We start from the raw sequence: 23,147 nt of genomic DNA on the forward strand, positions 1-23,147 counted from the left end.
CCTATTCATTCTTCTAAACCTTACAGCTTATAGTTCATTGCTGGTGGTGTTGAAACTATCCTAGCTCCTGGCTATAACTATAACATGAGTTTTCTAGCCTCATGGAAAATAAATATACATCCTGTGCCTAGTCTCCCTCTTTGAGCTGAGCAGACTGTCTCCCTTCTCTATTGTTTCATTGCCTACAAAAGTGAAATGTATTCCACTGCACTACTGTAAAGTGGAATGAGCTAATGTAAGTGCTTAGCAAAATACCTAGCACAAGGTAAGTACTAAATGTTATTTAGCCTATGCTCATTCTTTCTTTCAGTTTATAATCTGACATGACAAGAAGAGGGCTGGTAGCTTAGATGTGGTCAAACAGCCATCTGGGGCCATGGTCAAGATTAAAGACACTAATTCTACCATATACCTTTCCATCAATCACTTGTCTGTTAAACCAAACATTCACTAGAAAATTGTCAACAGACTATTGTACCAAATTCCGCAGGTTTTAGAGGAGATAGAACTAAAACGTGGTACCTACACAAAGGAATATAAAGTCTGATTTAAAAAAAAAAACTGTCTTGTGTAAGTACAATAGAACTGATGAGACACAGTGATGACAGTAATCTCCAAGTGGGGCACTAAAAGATCTGGACATTTAAGAAATATTTAAGCTCAGGCTTGCTAAGATTCAACTTACTTCTCTGGCCAGTCATGGATCCTGAGAATCTGTTATTTGGGTCTGGGCCTCAGTGAGCAATAGACAGTGGTGGGAGTGTGTTCAAGTTCAAGGTATGCTACAGCAGGTGACTGAGAGCACTTACCCAGGGTCAATTCAAAACAATCTAGAGATCAAGGACCAACAAGATGACCTTAAATACATATCTTTAAAATCTAGTTATTTATGGAAAACAGTTCCTTGAAAATAAAAACAGGACTTATCATGTGATCTAGCAATTTTACTTCTGTGTGTGTGTGTGTGTGTGTGTGTGTGTATAGATAGATAGATAGATAGCTATCTACCTATGTACATACACACACACAGAAAACAGAAAAGAGAATTGCAAAGAGACTTGCACATCCATGTTCATAGCAACACTATATATACAACAGCCAAGAGGCAGAAGCACCTCACATGTAAAATAAAGAATGAATGGTTAAACAAAAGTTGGTATAGACACACAAGGAAAATGCGGGCCAGACAAACTGAGAGACAGCGCCTAGAAAGGCGAGCCCAGCGGGGGGCTCGGCGCCACCAAGGGGGCTGCGCATAAAGGCAGATGGGGGGAGGGGCGCTTACCTCCAGCGCTTCAAAAGGGACAAAGCTGGTCATGGCAAACCCATGGATGATGTCCTCTTCAGCCAAGGTGAACTAGCGCCGCTTCCTCTGCGGGGATCTGGGTCACGACCGGGCAGAGGACAGGGGCTTCCCATTGTCTTCCCTGTGGGAGCCCGACGACGAGGCAAGCGAGGGCGCCTAGGTCCAGAAGGCCCCGCCGCTGCCCGCCGCGTCGTCCCCAGACCTCCCTGGGAGCGCCTCTCCCGGTCTCGCTGAGACTGCCGCTTTTTGCGGAGTCCAAGGCCCGGAGCCGGTCCATCCATGGCTCTGCCACGCTGGGGTCCGCGCGCTCGCCGCCCGCGCGCCTGGTCGTGGCCGCACAAAAAAATTCACACGGAGCCCTCCCGCGGCATGGCATCCCTCCGCCCCGCGCAGATGCTCGCCGCCCGCACCCCCCCGGGGGGCCTGCAAAGGTCGCGACAAAGTCGGGGCGCGGAACTTCGCCCGCCCCGGGCGCTGCTCATGCAGGAAACTCACTGCTGGGCCGCAAGAGGTCCAGGCCGAGCAGCCGGCGGCGGCTGGGGCCAGGCAGCGGGAGCCCAGGGCAAGCGCGCTGGGGCGGCCAGGCCTGCGCACTGGAGGTAGCTGGTGCCGCGCGTGGAGGGGGGGTGCGGGGGCGAGGGGGATGAGCGGAGGGGGCCTCGCGCGGGGGGGGGGGGGCGGCATCCGGAGCGACCCTCGGCGCGCACCCCGCGCCTTCCTGGGGCACTTGCTCCTTGACCCGCCTGAGGAGACCCAGGGCGTTTCCCCCTGGCGACCCGTGGGGTCAGAGGAGGGCGCTGGGGGCCAGGGTGTGACCAGGCACTGCAGAGGGAGTGGGCATCTGGTAGCGCGAGGCCCTGCAGCGCTCCTGCAAACATATTCTTCAGTCTCTGCCATATGAAGCCAATGAAAGATGCCTGCTGGTGACCAAATGATGCTCATGCAAAAAAGTGGTTCTGAAAATTTTAATAACCCTTATGTTTTAAAAAATTGTGTCTTCATTTCTTCTCAGGACATGTTTTCAATTCAAAATTTCATGTGACTTAATCAAGTGTGAAAATTGATGGAAGTTCATATGAAAAAACTTCAAATGACTCTTTAAAGCAACCAAGATCAAAGTGTTTTTTTTTATTGATTGTAAACCCAATTGTCAATTTTTAATGGATTTGATAGATGACTTCTGATGAATTATGATTTTTGTATTTATTTTTAAAGAGCAATATAGATCTAAAACAGATCCAGCTAAGATACCATTCTGGTTAAAGAAAGTGTGCACCCTCTGGAATTACATAAAAAATATACTAGATACTGGGGACATGCCCTAGTTCAGTTCCCAGCAAAACACACACATACACACACACAAATAACAATAATAATAAGTAAAAATATTAAATTCTAGTCCAGATCCAGTTACAAGCCTCCTATTCACAAAACTTAGTAATTAGTTTGTTTCTGCCATGTTCAAGGCCTTTCATGGTCTGATTCCTGTTACCTCTCAAACTCCTTTATTTCAGAATATATTTTTCAGTGCATCCTAAGCTAGCTCTTTCCAGAACACCTCCATACCCTTGCCCATTCTGATCCATCAGTCCAGAATCGTCTTTACTGCCATCCAGATTTAATGAATTTCCATTCACCTATCAAAGCCAACTCATCCAGAAAGCTTATTCTTACTATTTCCATTTAGAAATATCAAACTTTTTCTACTTATGTGGCACTTTAATTTGTGGGCTTATGTATATTTCAATGTATTGTTAAATATTTTGAAGTAATATAATGACAAATCATGTACTTTCCCATTTCTAAAAGGGCTTATATTATTTACAAAATAATTACGTTGAAGGATAATTGATTAAAATACCTACCTACCAGAAGAATACTATCTATAGACCTTTCCAAAGTACCTAATCCCTATTATGTACCTGTCTAGAGTCCTGTCCCATTTCTGCAATCCCAGGCCCCTTAAATCTTCTTTTCCCATCCCCAGGGGATATTATTACTCTGAATCTCACACTTACCATTTCATGCATTTCTGTATATTGTTAATACATATGGAAGTATCCCTAAGCAATATATAGGATTCTTTTGCACCTTTTTAAATCTACATACATGATCAGTCTATTTAAAATTTGCTGTTACAGTCAGTGTTTTATTTGTCAGAACTGTTGATACATACAGTTTCTGGGCATTTTTTTCACTGTTGCCTAATAATTCCATCACATGAACATTCCACAACATATTATTTTATTTCTATCTGATCAATAGAAATTTAGATTGCTTACAATTTTTGTTAGAAATAGCACAATGCAGAAGGAGACAGGGTCCCCTCTGTTTATACTGATGTTATGGGACTTGCCACACTATTCTCTTATTTTGTTATTAGACATACATTCTGTGACTAAACTGTCACAGGACTGGGTGGGCAATGCCTAATGCTCAATGAATGTAAACTGATTTTCAAGACTTATCCTTTCTGTATTTGAGTTTAGATTTTGTAGACTTAGGCTGCTATGTTTTATATTACAGATGAAGACTTGAATCTTTAGATTTTTTACACTTCTCCTTCAGAAACTCTAAAAATAAGTTGGAAGGAAACTCAAGACTTACTATTAAAAGGGGCTCCTTAGCCATTCAGTTGTGGTGGCACACACCTGTAATCCTAGTGACTCTGGAGGCTGAGGCAGTGTAATTTGGTAAGACCCTATCTCAAAATTAAAAAAGGGTTGGGGATGTATCTCTGTGGTAGAGAAGCCATAGGTTCAATCTCCAGTGTGAAAAGTGAGGGCAAGGTGGTCCTTAAAAATGAGTTTGTGGTATTCCTGAGTTCCTTAATGCCTCTGTCAATTTTGGAACACAATAGATGTTTCTTTATGAAATAATGACTACCCAGTGATCACATTTCTCTATTCAAATGCTATTAATTGTTTTGCAAGATCAAAGAAAGGAAATATTTTTAGCTGTGATGAAATCATCCTGGCTTGAAATCATCAAACACACAAATACTTTCTTATTTGAAACATCCAGATAAATATATTGCCCAACTCCTACCATGGATTTATATTACCAGGAAGTTTCATGAAATGGTTACATAGAAGGATAATTGATAAGCTAGCAGAAAAATATATAGATATATATAAAACATATATTCTAAGAAAAGTAAATATTTATTATGTGTTGAACATTACACTGTTTTCTGTCTTTGCAGATAAGACCCAGAGCTTGAAAACAATGGGTTTATGCAATGCAAATAAATGTATTAAAGTCTTTCTTTTTTAAATGAAAAGAAAAATGTTTATATGTTGTCAGCACAATTCTATCCTATGTTGTGTTTTTCCTGAAAGTTCAAATTTGAAGGAGGAATTTTATGTATACAAAATGAATATTCATGCACACAAAAACATTTGTAACATTATATTTTGGGGAAAAACTTGAAAAAACAACATAAATGCCCTAAAATGAAGGATAAGTAACTTATAACATGAAAATATGTTAGAATTTAATGAATTTATTAAAGCTATGATTTTGTGAAACTCTGTATTTGTTAACTAATAAATATAATTGTAAATACCTCTGGTTACAACTGTTCTGTTTTTTTGTTTGTTTTGGAGTTATTTTGGTACTGGGGATTGAACCCAGAGTGCTTTACCACTGAATTATATCCCCAGCTCTTTTATTCATTTTTATTTTGAGACCGAGTCTCACTATTTATATTTAAACCTCATGTGTGCTGAGGCTGCTCTTGAACTTCTAATCCTACTTTTTCAGATTCAGGAGTCACTGGGATTTCAGGTTACAATTATTTTTACAGTTGTTCAATTGTATATTATTTGTCAGAACAAAGTGTAGAAGAAACAAAACTGCATGTGTAAATTTGGTTTGTTTTAGTGGTAATATAAATGGAAATTTATCTATTTTTAAGTATTATTTTTAGTTGTAGTTGGACACAATACCTTTCTTTATTTATTTTTATGTTGTGCTGAGGATTGAACACAGTGCCTCACACATGCTAGACAAGCGCTCTACCACTGAGCCACAAATCCAGCCCCAGAAATTTATTTTTAAATTGCTCCTTCTTATACTAAATTTAATATGATAATAAATAAACCATCATGTTTTATTTTAAAGAGTAAAGTGTGTATATTGTAGTAACCAAGTGTCCCCATTTGCTTATAACTGATGGTTTTCCCAGAATGCTGAACATTTCATCACTAAAATCAAAATCATCCTGGGTGAGTGAGAATGATGAGTCACCCTATAAAGTATCTTTAATTGGTAGGAGAAATGATAAAAAAAATATTTCTTTTTTTTTTTGAGAGCATAGGGATTGAACTCAGAGTTACATTGGCACCCTTTTACTCTTATATTGAGACAGGCTCTTGCTAAATTGCCAAGGCTGGCCTCCAACTTGTGATCCTATTGTCTCAGCCTCCCAAATAGCTAGAATAATAGATATATGCCAACAAGCCCAGCAAGAAATTATAATTTAATTTCAATTGTTAGGAAATAAACTAGACACTAGTTTGTTCACCAATCAGAAATTATTTATATTTTAACCTCTTTCATATCACACCTACTCTTAGAAAATTGCACGCAAGGTCTTAAAGAGACAACCTTCTAATTACATATTCACCTTGTATCCATTTCAACAAATGAAATTAGTCTCAGCACACATTAATTGACATAATTACCAAAAGATCAACATCAGATTGGCCACTGTAGCTCAAAGAAAAATAGAAAAGAATCCATTGCTCCAGCAAATTGCAAAAGTGTTTTCTAAAAAGGGCTCAAAAAGGTTGTTCAACTTGCAGATAGTTTTAAATAAAGCTAATAAAACATGGCTATAATAATATTCATTCATGAGACAATTCTGGTTTCTTCGTGTGTTTTGGCTATATTGCATGTAAACTTCAGTCTTTATAAAATCATGCATTTTGTTGATCTTGTAATCCCCATTATACATGTTTTAGTGGCATGTTCTAAGAAAAAAAATTGTATCTACCATTTGTGTTTTCATAATTAACGATCATACAGTTATCCTCAAAGCACAACAGCAGCAACAAAGACACCATTGTATTTGTAAAAAAGTTTACTTCTCAAATTTCTGGCTCTTTTTCCTAAAATACTGGCATCATAGTAAAACACTGTTCTCCCTGCTTTGGGTTCAAGTCATCTGATAAATCAGAGAAACATGAAGATAGCAAAAAGAAAACATATGTTAGTGTGATTCTGCAAGGCAAAAATACCTTTGCCAAGACTTCTTTATTGATTACATGCCATCTATCCTTTCGCATCTCTCTTCCTTGTTTCCTATGCAGGTTATTCTCACCACTTAAAATGTAATTTGCACAATCCACCTTCCATGCACTCTGTTCTGGTTACTGTGCTATTATTAGACTACCTCAGCTTTACAAGATCTTTTATCAAAGCTCATTAGCATTCTTTATCATCATCATGATTATTGCTATTATTATTTACTTTTGCTCTTCTCTGCAGAATGTTTTCTCTTTATTGCAACACTTGGTATGTTCTCCCTATTATTTAAAAGCTGGTTCACACATTGGTGTAGAATTTGCTTTTGTTGTAAATGAACTCTGATAAATCAGAGAAACACAAAGAAAACAAATTATTCAAGATAAAAATAGACATATACTTGGATTATTTGTTACTGTTCCTTATCACTTAAAATCTTCACTATCAATAATGTCTCTTGAAAACTTTTCTTTCTGACACAGTTGGTTACTAATTGTGTTTACTATCAATAATATTTGAATTTTGGGAAATTACAACCAGAATTAGAATGAAATTACAACCAAAAAATAAAATGGAGAAGGGGAACTGAAATAAAGAAGGGAAATTATAACTCACCATTTAAAAAAGAAAGACTTTAATACATTATTTGCATTGCATAAACCTATTGTTTTCAAGCTCTGGGTCTTATCTGCAAAGACAGAAAACAGTATAATGTGTTTGTTCTGTTCAACACATAACAAATGTTTACTTTTCTTAGATTCTTCCCATTAGGTACCCCAAGCCCTCCACTTAACACTGTTAAAAATTTGAAGAGCATGTCAGTTTATCTTCTCACTTTGCTTTAGCACTTCCATTACACAAACACACTCCAGGGTCTCTCTGTGGTCCAGCCCATGCTTGCAAGAGATCTAATGATTATCCCAATTACTTTTGTAGAAAGCAATCAAACTATAGCAATCTTATAATCACCATTGATAATGGATGTCAGAACCTTTGAGAAATAAAATCTCAAAGTGTCAATCTTCACATCTCTTATTAATTATAAAGAGAAATAGTACTTTAACATTGCAGGCATTTGGTGAGTTCTGCCTTAATCAAATGACGCAATATATTGTACCAATTACAACAGCACAAAAATTTGGATATGATGCATTGAGTACACATTAATACCTATATGATATTTCTTCAAAAAATTTTATGATGCTGGAGATTATACCCAGGGCTTTGTACATGTTAAGCATGTGTTCTGCCCCTGAGCCCTTCCTTCCAAAGATATTTAACCTGAATCTAATCATTAAGAGACAGCCAGGCAAATTCAACTTCAGGGACATACTGAAAACTGGTACAAATTCTAAAAAAAAAAAAATGTTAATACTATAACAGTGAACAAATAAAAAAAAAAGACTAGAAAATTGTAACTCAAGGGAGGGTAAACAATAGGAAAATTGAATGTAACAGATAATCTTGGTTATATCATGGAATGCAAACAAATAAATAAAACTACAAGAACTGTGTTAGAACCATTGTGAAAATTTTAATATAGAGTTTATTTTCAGATAAAAATATTGGATCAATGTTAAATTTCCCAAGTAGTCATATTGTGGCTATGTAAAAGAATGTCCTTTTTCTTAAGAAATATATGCTACAGTATTTAGGGATGAAGTGTCAGGATGCCTGCAATAAATTATCCAATGGTTTAACAATACCTATACACCAAGGGAAGGAGTACATTAACAGAGAGCAAATGTGGCAAAACGTTAGCAATTGGTAGATATAAGCTCCTCATTATACTTTGCCTGCAACTTTTCTGAAGATTTGAAATGTTGCAAAACAATAAAGCTTGGGAAAACCTATTAAACCAAAATCCAGCATTTTTTTAGGGAAAAAAGTCCTGGGTTTAATTACTTACATTAAGCCAACAGGCTTTGCTTTGAGAAAACACAGAGGTCTCCAAGTTTGTGGAGCATAGGGAGCAGGGTCAGCACCAGGTATACAACAAACATTGCTATGTAGACTCGAAATTTCAGGACAGGTTCTATCTCTCCAGGCACAATGAACTTCAGATCAAAATAGTAAACCACCCCCAAAAAAGAATTGTGTTTACTGAACATGTACAGATTTCTTCTTGTCATTATTCCCTAAAAAAATCCAGTATAAAATTATTTACGAGTCATCTACATTGTATTAGATATAAGTGGTCCGGGAAGAATTTAAAGCATAAAAGAGGATGTGTGGAGATTCCATGCAAACACTATGCTGTTTTACATAAGGAACCTGAGCATCCTCAGATTCTGGTATCCATAGGAGGTCCTGGAACCAATTCCCTGCAGATATGGGAAAGATTGCATATATTTATGTAGTTAAATATGACATCAGAGATGCTGTAGTACAAACAGAGGCTCAGAGAGATATGCCTCACCCCATGTCACACAACATAACAATAGAGCTGGATTTCAAACCCAGGAGTCCTGTGTTCTATTAACATTTGAGGCTCCCTCATGTACAATTATTTCTACAAAACAACAACAATCTAAAATTTCCTGAGCTATTTCAGTTTAATAAAAAGTTTGGACTTTTTGCATGAACGAATGCTACCAATTCCTCTCTCTTTTTCTACCAATTCTCAATGAAAATGAGACTACAAAGCAAAACCTGAAACATCTAAGATTTTTGAAAGTTAATAAAGTCAAACCTATAATATTAACTAATTTCAAAGGCATATTAATATTGGAAGGAAATTGTCCAAAGTCTTGGCATAGTTTGTTTACTTCATGAGTTTCAGCCTTTCAATTTCAGCCTTTATGAACCATAGATGCTCAGTAGTCCAAATTCACCTGAATATGTTCTGATGTTGATATGTGTTGTATTGATTGTTTGCTCAGTGATACCTTTTTTTTTTATTTGTCTGTTAAAATTCAAGGAGATTAGGGGATATAGGGGACAAAATTGAGGGCTGCATTTTCTAAAAGCCCTGGAAAGAGATTTTTTTTCTCAAAAGCTGTGCTTTCTGATTTAGGACAGAAACCTATCTTATAAAGTCTTTGTCAGTAATTTTTATTAAAGACATATTTTCTTAGTTCTCTTCTCTCCTCTTACTTTTAAACTTTAATATTCTTTAGATCTGTTTTCATAAATTTTATAAATTACATAAAGTAATGGAGTGCATTTTTCAATTGAACACCATTTAGGTTCTTGTTATTTTCTTCTAATTCCAAATATATTCCAAAATAAAATTAATTGGAGAAACTTGATTTTCTTAAAATGACATTTTTAAAAAATTTAGTTGACTATATTATAAAATATATTAAAAAGTTTTCAAAAATTATCAAGACTTTGGAGCAAAACTTGTGCTACTGGATATAAAAACATCCGGTTTCCATAGAGGAAATAGCTGAAATACAATCAGTAGAGCAGAACAACTTGCTGTTGTTATTACATATAACATTATGTGATTTCATGGTCACAGTGAAGAAAAATTCTTCAAATTATCAATAGATGAATGAATTGTCACGTTGTCCAAATAAAGTCATGATCCAGATTGCTCTCTAAATGCCCCACACATCCTTTATTTTTAGTTAGCAACATTTGTTGCTGTAGAATTTTTACCTTACACAAGGATTCATGGATATTCATAACTCCAACACATTAAGATCAAAGAAAGGATGTCCAGAGGAAACTAGTATAGCATATTACTATTGTTTATTTGTGAGAACTTGAAAATACATTGAGTGTAACTCAAGTGTTTTCTGGTATTCTTTAAGGTGGACTTGGTGACCATGGTATGTCAAAGAAACGAGGGGCCCTCTATCAACTCATAGACAGGATAAGAAGAATTGGCTCTGGTATATCAATGTTTAAAGTTGCAGACGCTTGACTTGGTGTACAGTAAATATTATACTCATAGAAGTTTGGTTAATTAAAATCAGTGTGCCATTATGACATGAAGCTTGTAAAAAATATATGCTGAGAAAGAGTTCTTTCTTTATTTAATTTTGTTAGCCAATATATGATACAAGGATTTTAGAATTTAATTTGAAAAATTTGAAATGTTCTTTTAACTTATTTTAAGTTTCTATTTTAAATGTATTAGGTATTTATTTTGTTTATACTTATTTCCAGTCATTTGAGTATCACAGCAAGATATTTTAATAAATCAAGAAGCTATATCAATTTTAATCAAATGGAAAAATATCATATCAATTTCTTTTCAAATAAGTCACTTAAATTGACAAACTAATTTCTTACATTGAAAAGGTAATGTGTTTTTGATCATGAAGCATACATTTAAGACATTCAAAGAAACTACTTTCTGGTTTTATAATTAGTAAATATTTATTGAAGTTATTAAATGCTCTTTTTGGATTTTAGTTTTTTTTAAATCCTTTATTCATGCTTATATTCTAACATCTCTTAAATTGATGGATTAATAATTAAATTTCTGAAGTGATTTCAAGTAATAATTTTCCTAAGCAAAGATGCTTTGCCCCAGGACAGACATAGGTATAGGGAGACATATGCATTTAATACTTGTTGTGTCAAAACATATTCTAGTGAAAAAGCATTTGTATCAACAATGATAGATGAATATAAAAAAATCATGTAAATTTATGAAAAACAAGACAGTAACTGAAATTATTACAAAAGGCCACCAAGTAAAGTAAGACTAGACTTGGAAGCTGCTCCAGAGAGAATGCATTTTATTTTTTTTTTCTTTTTTTTTTTTTAATTTTATTTTTTTATTGTTGGTCGTTCAAAACCTTACACAGTTCTTAATACATCATATTTCACAGTTTGATTCAAGCGGGTTATGAACTCCCAACTTTACCCCGTATACAGATTGCTGTATCACATCAGTTACCCTTCCATTGATTGACATATTGCCTTTCTAGTGTCTGATGTATTCTGCTGTCAGTCCTATTTTCTACTATCCGCCCTCCCCTCCCCTCCCCTCCCCTTTTCTCTCTACCCCTTCCTCAGGTTTATACAAAATTACATACAAGAGGAAGTGAGGGGAAAGGGAAAAATAATACATGGGGGAGGAATGAATTGCAGTAGTGGGGGTAGAGAGAGAAGAGGGGAGGGGAGGGGAGGGGAGGGGAGATAGTAGAGGATAGGAAAGGCAGCAGAATACAACAGAGAATGCATTTTATATGAGCCTACTCTTGAGGTATTTACCTCTGAGTCATGCTGATACATGGAGAAGAATTCAGGAGAAACTGAAATGGAGATGGCTGAGTGTTCCCAGGAGTCAAGACCACATCTGTCTTTATGTTATTTTGTTGATTATCAATATAGTGTAATATTCATAATTTAGACCATATTATAGAATATTAATTTTTATTTAAAGTATGAGGGATTTAGCCAGAATAAGAAGACTCTTGAATACTACATGACTTTATTAAACAATATATATTTTATTATTTTTGGGAGAATTGGTAGTGAGTTAGTAAATTAGAAAATATAAAACCATTTTTCTATGGCTTATATGCCTGTGTGAATTCTACCTGCTGTATACAGTTGTATGAAAATTCTTCAAAATTCATTTATAGAGCATTAAAAATAGTATTTGGATATGAAATACTTAAATATTTTAGTGCCTTTCTAAGCTATGTAAGATAACTAAAGTTTTTTTAAAAATGAATTTTGACTTCAGGCATATTTATTCAAATATGTAAATAAGACATTTCAACTTTTGTCCTTTAAGAGGTAAATGATTCCCTGACAGAGGACTTCTGTTTCACAGAATGTTTTAAATGTCACTGCAGGCTTGGAGCAAAACACCACAGTTAAGGGAAAAGTACCTCTAAAATTCTCAGGGCAAAATGAGAAAAATCAAGTTCCCAGAGCTGCTACATCAAGAACTGAAAGAATATGGCCAGGAGATGTTATTCCTTATGTTATAGGAGGCAACTTTACTGGTAAGATATTCCCAGAGTGACTGTTTTGATAAAGAAACACAATTACCATGCACATTAAGTGTACATTTTTGTAGAATAGGAATATAGCAACTATAGTATTCAATCAAACTTGGAAAAACACTCCCTTAACCTAGGTTACTAGCTTAGAATATCTCTGAAACTTGGAAAAGAATATCTTTACCCTAAGAATCTAAAGAAATGTTCTGGTTTTTAAACTGAGCCTCAAATGTGTCTATTAAATCTGGAAGCTGATCTCTCTTCAACTGACAGGAAGAATGTATACACCATCTATAGAGCCTTGTACACACATTTGTAGAGATAGAGAGCCTTGACCTTCTGATTATAAAGTGAGTGTTGATTCTTAATAATAACTCATCTGGGGTGCTATAAGCTAGTACCCTTTGTTTAGTGATAACAGTGGCATTCTGAATTGCCGGCCTAGCTCAGGACGGAGGAGCCAGCACAAAGCACTCCTCCCTGGAGTGGACACCATTGTATTAAAGTCGTGCCATTTTTTTGCAGGCAGCCAGAGAGCCATGTTCAAGCAGGCCATGAGGCACTGGGAAAAGCACACCTGTGTGATATTCATTGAAAGAGGTGATGAAGAGAGTTACATTGTATTCACCTATAGGCCTTGTGGGTAAGTAAAACCAGGGAATGATTGAAGTTCAGATGGAAAAAAAATTAAACTCCACAAGTAGGATTTGTTTATTAATATTTGCATAGAACTTTGGCCATGAGAAAGTCTGAGTTTTACATAAGAAAATATTATATATTAAATGAATATATTCTAGGACCACAGAATTTTGTGCCTGTAGGGCAAGTGGGTTCCTCCCTCCACCACACCACTTTCTAACATTGGCATTGCTGATATCCACTCACCCAAGTTCAGAACTTGAGCATACTTGTGCTTCTGGTATGCTTCCTCTGAAATCTATTTTCACCTCGTCCCACATTAGTGCCCTGGTTTGCTCATATCTTCAGCATCCCATGCTTGGGCTATTCTTCTGTCTTACCTCATCAATTTGCTGCCAAACTAGAATTATTTTCTAAACATATTGGTCAGAGCAAGATTCTACATTTTCTGAGTGTCTTAGATATTCCCTCCCACAGTAGTGTTTTCCAGATTTGCTTCTTGCAAGATAACAACTACTTTCTCAAAAATAATATGTCCCATGCTTATATAATTAATTGAAATGAACTCTAATATTATGTATAACTATAATGCACTAATAAAACAAACCTCAAAAAGGCTTCTGTAAATTGTGAAAATGCTATGCTATATTTTAATAGATATTTTACAGCAGTGTGGCAATGAATCTCAGTATTATTTATTATTATTATTATTATTATTATTATTGTACCAGGGATTGAATCCAGGGGCATTTAACCACTGAGCACATCCCTAGCTATAATATATATATATAAAATCTTAGAGACAGGTCTTTCTGACTTTCTTAGGGCCTAAGTTGATAAGGCTGCTTTTGAACTTGTGATCCTCCTGTCTCAGCCTCCTGAGCCACTAAGGATTATAGGCATGTGCCACCTACCCAGCTCACTAAGTTGCTGAGGCTAACTTTGAACTCATGATCCTCCCACCTCAGCCTCCTGAGCTGTGCTACTGGGATTACAGTGTGGGCCACCATGACTGATGGTTTTATCATTCTTTTGAAATGGTGTTGCTATCTTTAAATCTCATAAAAAATTATTTCAATTATTAAGGAGTTTGGAATTTGGTGTTGTACAAAGTGTTTAGGGCCAATGAAAATAAGATATGTGTATGTCAAACACTTAACACTCTCATTGGATTTCATATTGGGTCTTTTATGTCGTCAAAGCTGTGGAACTAAATAAATAAATGCTGTGATATTTGGTTATTCAGATTAGAGAAGAAGTTAATTTATGACATACATATTGAATTCCTATGTTGTGTTACCTCCATAGTATGTGTTGGGATGTTAACATTGAATATAAGGCATTCTCTCTGAGGAGGACGTAGATAGGCAGATTGGGGGGTGTGATAGTCAAGATTCTTATTTGCAAACACCAGAGATGAGCTAACTGAAGCAGGAAGAAGAATGTCTCAGAAGGTTATTAGGTAATAAATAGAATCACATGAATGGAAAATTGGAGAGAGAGGCTGTGGGATGGATGAATCAACCTTTGCTCCCTCCTGCACATCTTAGATCTGCTCTTTAAAGAAATAGCTACTGTGTTCTACCATATGCCAGGCTGTGTTCTAGGGGCTGGAGATAACAGGAGTGTCAGACGGAGAGTCCTATGTGCTCATAGAGCTTACATTCTAGAGTGGAGATGCAGAGATGAAGGAATGAAATAAGTGAAATATAAAACATACCATTAACTACAGGTTAACTTGAAAATCTTAGGGTAAAGAAGCAACTGGGTATCTGGGAGAACTGAGTTCTTGAGGAAGAATGATAAACAAGAGCTTTTCTGCATTTTCAAGGCAGAGTAAGGAAGTAAGCATGACTGGAGTCGATGGAGTGACAGGAAGGCTGGTTGTAAGAGATGAGCTCTGTGTGGTAAGAGATTTGTGTGCGGAAATTGTTTAGGATCTTCTTGTATTTTGTAAAGACTTAAAAGAACCTGTTTTAGTCAGATTAGCAAATTTATACTACGATAAACAAGGATCCCTCAATCTCAGAGGCCTGGACAAACAGACTTTTATTTCTTTGCCCACGATGGCTTAGCTGTGGCTGTGTTACAGCAGTGTTACTCTCGCATCCAGTCTCTCTGCCCATTCTTCTCCCTCCAGCAGATGCAATAGAGACAGTATGGTCAACCATGTGTTGGCTCTTAAAAGACTCTCCCCAGAAATTACACAAACAATTTGGGCTTCTGTGACATTGTCCAGAGCAAACCACATGACCAAACCTAGCATTAGTGGGGTAGGGAAATATAATCATCTGTTAGAGAACGGTAATGGATATTTTAAACCATTGACACAATTTACCGCAGAGCTATTGCAGATTTGATGTTTTAGAAGAATCTTGGTGCTAAGAAAACTGCTGCAGGAAGGCTAGAACAGAGAGAATCATCAGTTAGTAAATGATTTCAACACTCCATGTGAGATTCCATGGTTGGACTGGGGTGTTAACAAGGGAGACAATGACAAGATGATTGATTCTGGATATAGGCTGAAGGTAGAGCCAACAGGATTGACTGTTGGAGGACAAAGGGAGGATTCAGAAATCCTGGCATTACTCAGCCTGAGCCTCTGGAAGGTTGGAGCTCCCTTTAACTGAGATGGGTAGGTGAGAAGATAGATCGGGTTTCTTGGAGAAGAAAACTGGGGACACAATAAATTGAAACATTTATTATTCTACAAATGCAGAAATTAAGAAAGTTGGGTGACTATTTGAGCCTGGTATTGGACAAATAGTGCTATCTCTGGACTAGCCCTGCTTTAAATCCTTGTGATAAATCAGTGAAGCGAAGAGATGAAGGTTCTTGTCCTGATGACTACCCCATTCTAATGGTGGGCACTTAAATTTTAGTGGCCTTTTATAGGAGTTTATCATAGAAAACAAGAATAAAAGAGAGGAAGGAAGGATTAAGAAAGGAGTTATTAAAAAATGTAATGATTAAACTAAAAAAAATTGGAAATATAGCTGATGAAAGGTAGAAGGCATTCCAACCTTTTAATGTTGGAATGTCCCAAAGGATTATCTTAAAGGAAAGTGTTTTGGTCTGCCAAACGAAGGTGAAAATAGGGAATAGTATACTTGGATTATTCCCTATGATTAGAGAGAGGTGAGAGTTTCCTATGGGTGTTGAAAGCATTTCTTGAGGTACCAGATAGACCACAGGATGGTCAAGTTGTAAAAGTGGCACACAAATTAGAAGTAAAAATTTGAGAGCCATATTGAAGAAAATGCCTTCAAACCTGGATTACATTAGAAACTAAGATAATGTTTGGGTATGATTAAATCAAATTTTTTAAAATTGCATGTTACCCTATCATTCCATGCCTAGTATTTGTCTAAGTACATATTTAGTTAATCTGAATGTCGAATTCTTTGTCCCTAACAGCTCTTGTTAGTCAGGGATCAAAGCACTACATTTTTCTTGTTTCACAGGACCACTGTAAAATAATAACTCATGAATAAGGCAGTGTGAAATCTATTTTTCCTTTCCATTATGAAATCCCATCTTATTATAGGAAATTGCCATGGGTAAAATTATGCTAAAAGGGTGTTTTGGGATTAAATAAATTGACCACATTGCTTTACTCTCTCCCAGAATTTTTTTTGCAAAGTGCTGTCTTCTCTGACTATAACCAGCAGAAATAACTCAATGTGAGTAATTTAGTGGTTATATAATCATCAGATATTTCAGTTTCAATACTACTGCCTTAAGGTATCAAATATTTCAGTTTTAATCTCTATAATATTTGCACAAAACTTGTATCTCTATATCTATTACTTATTAGGTATGTAATAAATATTTGAGTATGTAATAAGTATATATGGATTAAAATATTAAAGAAAATTCTCAAGGCAAAAAGACAATTCAGATTTTCTCCTTCCCTATCAATTTTCTTTTTTCTATTACTTACTTATTTATTAGGCTTAATTTACTGCTATACTAGATTTACACATAATGAGTACTAATGAGTTCATCTAACTCAGTTAAAATATGTAGACACTTAAAACCTAATTAGAATGAATGAACAAATAAATAAGTAAATGAATAAATAAGTTAAAAACCTACAGAAATAATTTGGGTAAGAAAGAGACTGACACAGGAATTTATATTTGTGCAAAATCAAAAGCACCATCTAATGTACTTACCCTGGAAATTAAAATAGTAAAATTCTTTTTACTCCTTTGTGCAATTAAGTTTTGACAATTTTTCTTTTAATTTAATAAATCAGAGAGGTGTTTGACAATGTCTAGTGCACTGCAGTTCCCAACTACTCAAGACCAATTATTTAGTGCTCTCTAATGCTGTTTAGGAGAAACATCCTATAGAAAAGCTATTTCAATTCAAATCTGATTATCAAAGTTTTAGATATGATTTTATTTGCATTTATAATTATAGCTACTATTGTTATATCACCTAAAATTTGTTTTAAAGGGTGTCCAATGTATTTATTATTTATAGAGTGTGTGAATAAGAGACTTCCAGACTGTTATGCACTCATATATACATGTGTGCACACACACACATTTAAATGAATAAATAGAAATTCTATTTTGGATAGAAAAATATAAATGTATATACATTTATAAATATATAAATATCAATAATTCAATGAAGATTTGCAGGAAGGTATTTCTGGGTGTTTCACATTTTTTTCCTGATAATCCAGGAGATTCTTTTAGACAGTGAGATTAAAAAAAATCACACTCAAATGTTAGTCTGAACAATAGACAGAAATCACAGAAATCTAATACTTCTTTGAACGATTAATTATTGTCATTGATTTTTTTATCAGATTTTGCAGACAATTCAGGATGCTATAAGAGAACACTATAGGCTTGGTGACTAATAATGAACAAAAATTTAAATTTCAGCTTGGAGCCTGGGCACTGCAGATAGAGTGTCAAATGAGATACCACGTCCTGGTTCCTTAGGTTATTTATTTATTTATTTATTTATTTATTTATTTATTTATTCATTTATTTATACTGGTGATTGAACCCAGGGGTTCCCAATTGCTGAGTCACGTCTCCAATGATTTTTATTTTTTATTTTGAGACACAGCCTGGTTATTGCTGAGGCTGGCCTGAGATCCTCCTGCCTCAGCCTGCAGAATCACTGAGATCACAGGCATGTACCACTGTGCTATGGTTCAACACAACTCTTCACAAAAGTTCCACCATATTGTAATTTATCTATTTTTCTCTTCCACCAACATCTCCACTTTCTACTTTATTATAGATGCTGCTCCTATGTAGGTTGGAGGGGAAATGGACCCCAGGCAATCTCTATTGGAAAGAACTGTGATAAGTTTGGGATAATTGTTCATGAACTGGGCCACGTGATCGGCTTTTGGCATGAACACACATGACCAGATCGAGACAACCACGTAACCATCATAAGAGAAAACATTCAGCCAGGTGAGAGATTTTAGGGTGTGTAAAATTATTATGTTTTGTAAACAGTGTAAAATATGTGGCAGAGTCAATATGTTATTTTATTCAAAATCACTCTTGGTGGTTTTATATTATTAATTTCTTTTTAGAGACTGATTTCCTGCATTTTCTAGGCTTTGTTTGTTTTTTAAGGTCTGTTTTCTTTCTAAACATCTGTACTTTTTCAAGAATAGATGTGAGTTATTGAACAATATACTAATATTATTAAATGATTATTTTATTTGAACTGTTTTTGTGCTTAGATCTATAATTTATATTATAGGACTTAGAAAGAGCCCAGGGTTTGCCATGACATGCACAGTAACCACAGGAATCTACAATTATCATGTATAATTTCTGAAGAAAATTCCAGTGAAATGAGTCATTTACAGGATAGTCTACATAGTTTCTTTGAGATTTTTCTCTTAAACTTGACTTTTCCAAAGACAGACTATTAAGAATATTTTTAGTAGTTGAAATATAATTTATAATTAAATTTTAATTTTCTTTTAAGAGTTGGTATATAATAGTTGCATCATTGTAAAACTTTTTACTTAACTTTCACATTTGCAAAGATCAGTAAGTACATTTCCATCTCTACCACACCCCCTCCCAAAAAAATCTGTTGTTTGGAATTTTTTAATAAGGTAGTATGCACTTTTAGCAGAAGTAAAATAAAAATGTGAGCTTACTTTCTTGTTCATGGGCAATTTTAGGTTATCAATGTTGAAATTCTTATCATTTTCTATAATTTAGAGTTGCTTTCTTTATTTGCTCATTATATATTTGGTACCAGTTAATTCTGAGGCACTATTAGACATTGAAAGGTACTGTCATGGAAAACATAAAACTTTGTATCTACACAAATGATTTCAAGTGAATAAAAAAAGTACCTGTCACATTGAGAATACTGCAGAAAAGAAGGAAGTTGTAACAAATGTGCATTGGCAAATCCAGAGAGATGTCACACACAAATATGAAATTTAGAAATAAAGTAAGAATATTTATTTCAGGTGGACCAGAAAAGTGGTCAAATTTGTAGGCTGAAAATACATGATCTTTTTCACTTAACTGTTGTGGTGGCGTGTTGAACTATGAGTGAGAGTTAGTTCACAACTACCTGGGGAGGGTGAAGAATCTTTTCTGTGAATCTAAGAAATTTAGATTGTATCCTGTATTTACTGGGGAATAAGTGAAGGGTTATAAACAGAGAAAGTTAAGATTTTTAAAAGAGGAATTCTGTAACCTGTAATAAACATTAATTGGGGATGGGGGAAAGATGAGCCTCAAGTGAGGGAAACCTATTAGAAGTTTGAGAAGTGGCTGTGTTCTCAATTAGGGTAGGACAGGGCAAGAGGAAGAAGAGGGTCTTAAAATGTTTTAAGAGGAACATAAGGAAAGATCTGCAAAAGCTTTATCTTCAGACAACACGATGAATTGTGGTATCATCAATTGAAGAAAGGAACACTGGTGAAGAGGCTTGGTTCTGAGAAAAAGAAATAAAAAATACTGATTCCATTTAACACATCCCTCAATTCAAAGACCCTTTGAATTGATCCTCCTTTACTAGACAAAGGAAAGGCGAGTTTGGACTTTAGTATGTATCTGGAGATAAACATTTTGTAGTGGATTTGACCGTCTAGGGAAAAACTGAGGGAGAAGAAGAAAAAAGTGGAGCATAGAAAATGAAAAGCAACAAGATTTGAGCAACCTTTAGAAGAGTGTCCACCAGAAGACCAAAGGTGTCCTCTAAGAGGTAAAAGAAAAAATCAGTGAAATGTGATGTTCCAGAAGCCAAATGAGGAAATCAATTCAAGAATGACAAAGTGATCTGTAGAGCTGGATATTAAAGAGAAGCAAAGAAAATTTATACTCCCCCCAAATAGAAGCCCTGGCTTGAACCATCCATCAAAGTTCATCTTTATGCTTTATATCATTGAGAGAAAAACTTAAGAGGAAACAGTATTTCTGAAAATTAATTCAACTATTAAGGAAATGAGAAGCTTTCTATTAATCACTGCTATTTTCTTCTATTTGCCAAATATTATGTGGAATCCCCCAAATACTCTTATAAAGTACATAACTTTCAAAAATGATTTTACCATTAAGAGGGTTTCTGATGCAACATAAATATTACCTAAACAGGGAAAAATGTATAGGTATTATTAAGAAATAGATTATGATACCTTAATACCTGACATAGTAGTAGGAAAATTTTGATCAAATACTTTTTTGACTAAACATTCAGGTCAATTGAAAATAAAAGATATTTCCAGAGATTTCTTAAGTGATTGGAACTACTGTATCAGAACTACTGTACCAGTCTGAAAGCATTCATGTTAGAGATTAGTTATCAACAAATTATGAGTTTCCCTAACTCAGAGACTTAAGATCAGGTGTTTCTCAAGAGCTCTGGGTAATAAAAACAAATGCTGGTTTCATATTTACATGCAGAATTGGTAACTATGATTAAGAGGTAAATTGGTATGAGGATCGAATTTATATTAGAAGATACATTCAAGAAAGAAGCTACCATTTATTTTAATTGTTAAGTTTGGGTCACCCTGTTTCTATCACTGATTCTCCCCTTCTTGCAAGAAGCAAGTCTAATTTTCTTTTGTTTGGATTGTATGTGGCTATGTTCTTTTTAACCAGCAAACCCCTCTGTTTCACATGTTTAAGTGATAAGTTATATGAAGGGAAATGAATTTCTGAATTTGGTTATGTTTCACTTTCAGAAAATTAATGAAATTTTGCTTTAGCTAGAGAATCTATTCTCATATTGTGTTCTAAATTGAAATCTTGTTGATGGGTAACAAAATCTGGTCTATAGCTTTTTGAAAATTCCCTCTAGAATGGGATATGCTATAACATGCTGAAAATTCCTTAGGAAGACAAGAATTTGAATAAAAATTCAGGATAATTTTTAAGAATGTTTTCTAACACACATAGGTATATCAGATATTTGTTGAATATATATTTCACTATATAGGCTAGATAATTAATTTAAAAATTTTTATGGTGTGAATTCATTCGAAGATATATTTCACTATATAGGCTAGATAATTAATTTAAAATTTTTTATGGTGTGAATTCATTCGAAGATGCACTAAAACACTTTAGCCTAGAACAGGGTTCTATGGATCCAAGTTGTTTCCTTCATCCCTAATGCTCAAATGAGTATTGGTTTCATCATCATGTAAGAGAGATGTTATATTGTGAAATCACTAGATTTCTTTACTGCCTTTTGGAAAACTTTTTATTTAATATTTTTATGTTTAATAGAAATATGACAGGGGACTAAAAACCTAGTTATAATAATGGTATGATCATTTCATTCCCAGCCCTATGTGAATTTGCAATTCCAGTACTTCACCTTTAAATAAAATGTTTCAAAGCTTTGCAAATTACATAAATAACATGACTTGCATCATCTTCGACTGATTTAACAGTGAAAAGGAAATCATTGAAATGTAAACTGTCTTGAAAGAAATTCTTTGGTTTGGGAATATTGATGTAGACCCATGTATTTAACTCTTTTTTTTTTCAAATTACAGGACAAAATGTTGCCTAAAAAGGTACAGACAGGCAGTCGAAAATCTCTTAAAATTGAAGATGTCCTGAAGTTAAGATAGCAGATGTGCAAAGGAAAAAAAAAGTTCTGAAACATATTATTCTTGATTCAAAAGCTGTCAAAGTAGAAACTTCTTTTTCTCAAGGGGAACCTTCTTTTATTTTTGAATGAAAGTAGATTGGCTATTGTTTTATCACCAATGATGAAGTCATGTAGCTACAACCTCAGAGTTGTGATTATACTAATATTGTTTTTGTATCTTCCCACAGCGTTTCTTAGAAAGGATCTAAAGCAAATAGTCAGATAATTTTTGTGGGTCCTGGCAAACATAGTCATGAGAAAAATATGGGAAATGCATTAAATAAAAGCATAACTTTACAATCACTTCTACTCTACCCAGAGAAGCAGTATGATTTTAAAGAAACAAATATTATGCGGTGTTAACAAGTATACACAGAAAACAAACCCAAAATATGCTTCTGGTAATTTCCTTTCTGCAGAACTGAACTCATGGTTTAAATTCAGTTCTTTTGCAACTTGCTCTTTTAATATGATATCGGAGTGCAAATGATTTTTGCACACACCTGGGAGTTGGTATGTAAATACAATCAGCAAAGAGGTCAGTCATTTAGTCAAAAGCAGATGCAGGTCTAAGAAGCGCTCTTATGTTCTTTTAGTTAAAAGGCTTCTGTGCTTTTGTTTATCCCTGATTCATAGGTCAAGAGTACAATTTTCTGAAGATGGAGCCTGGAGAAGTAAACTCCCTTGGTGAAAGATACGATTTTGACAGTATCATGCACTATGCCAGGAACACCTTCTCAAGGTTGGAGTCTCAGATTATACCTTTTGACTTTTAATCCCTTTCTCCATGTGGCCTCTCACAAAGCTATGTTTGACATTAGAACCAGACCATCTTCCAATATCGCTGCCTCCTGTCAGAAAAAAAGTAGAAAAATAATGGTTAACATTCATAGCTAATAGCGGGCATTCATTTAAAA

General features: G+C 35.0%; 1 protein-coding gene and 1 pseudogene across 1 annotated transcript in view; both read left to right on the top strand.

The window, feature by feature from the left end:
- LOC144371462 (uncharacterized) overlaps positions 1 to 23,147 on the top strand; it is a 431,923-nt gene that overhangs the window by 111,282 nt on the left and 297,494 nt on the right.
- LOC144371386 (tolloid-like protein 1) lies at positions 1,676 to 23,006 on the top strand (annotated as a pseudogene).

Source organism: Ictidomys tridecemlineatus, chromosome 16, assembly GCF_052094955.1.
Source record: "Ictidomys tridecemlineatus isolate mIctTri1 chromosome 16, mIctTri1.hap1, whole genome shotgun sequence".
NCBI classification, from domain to species: Eukaryota; Metazoa; Chordata; class Mammalia; order Rodentia; family Sciuridae; genus Ictidomys; species Ictidomys tridecemlineatus.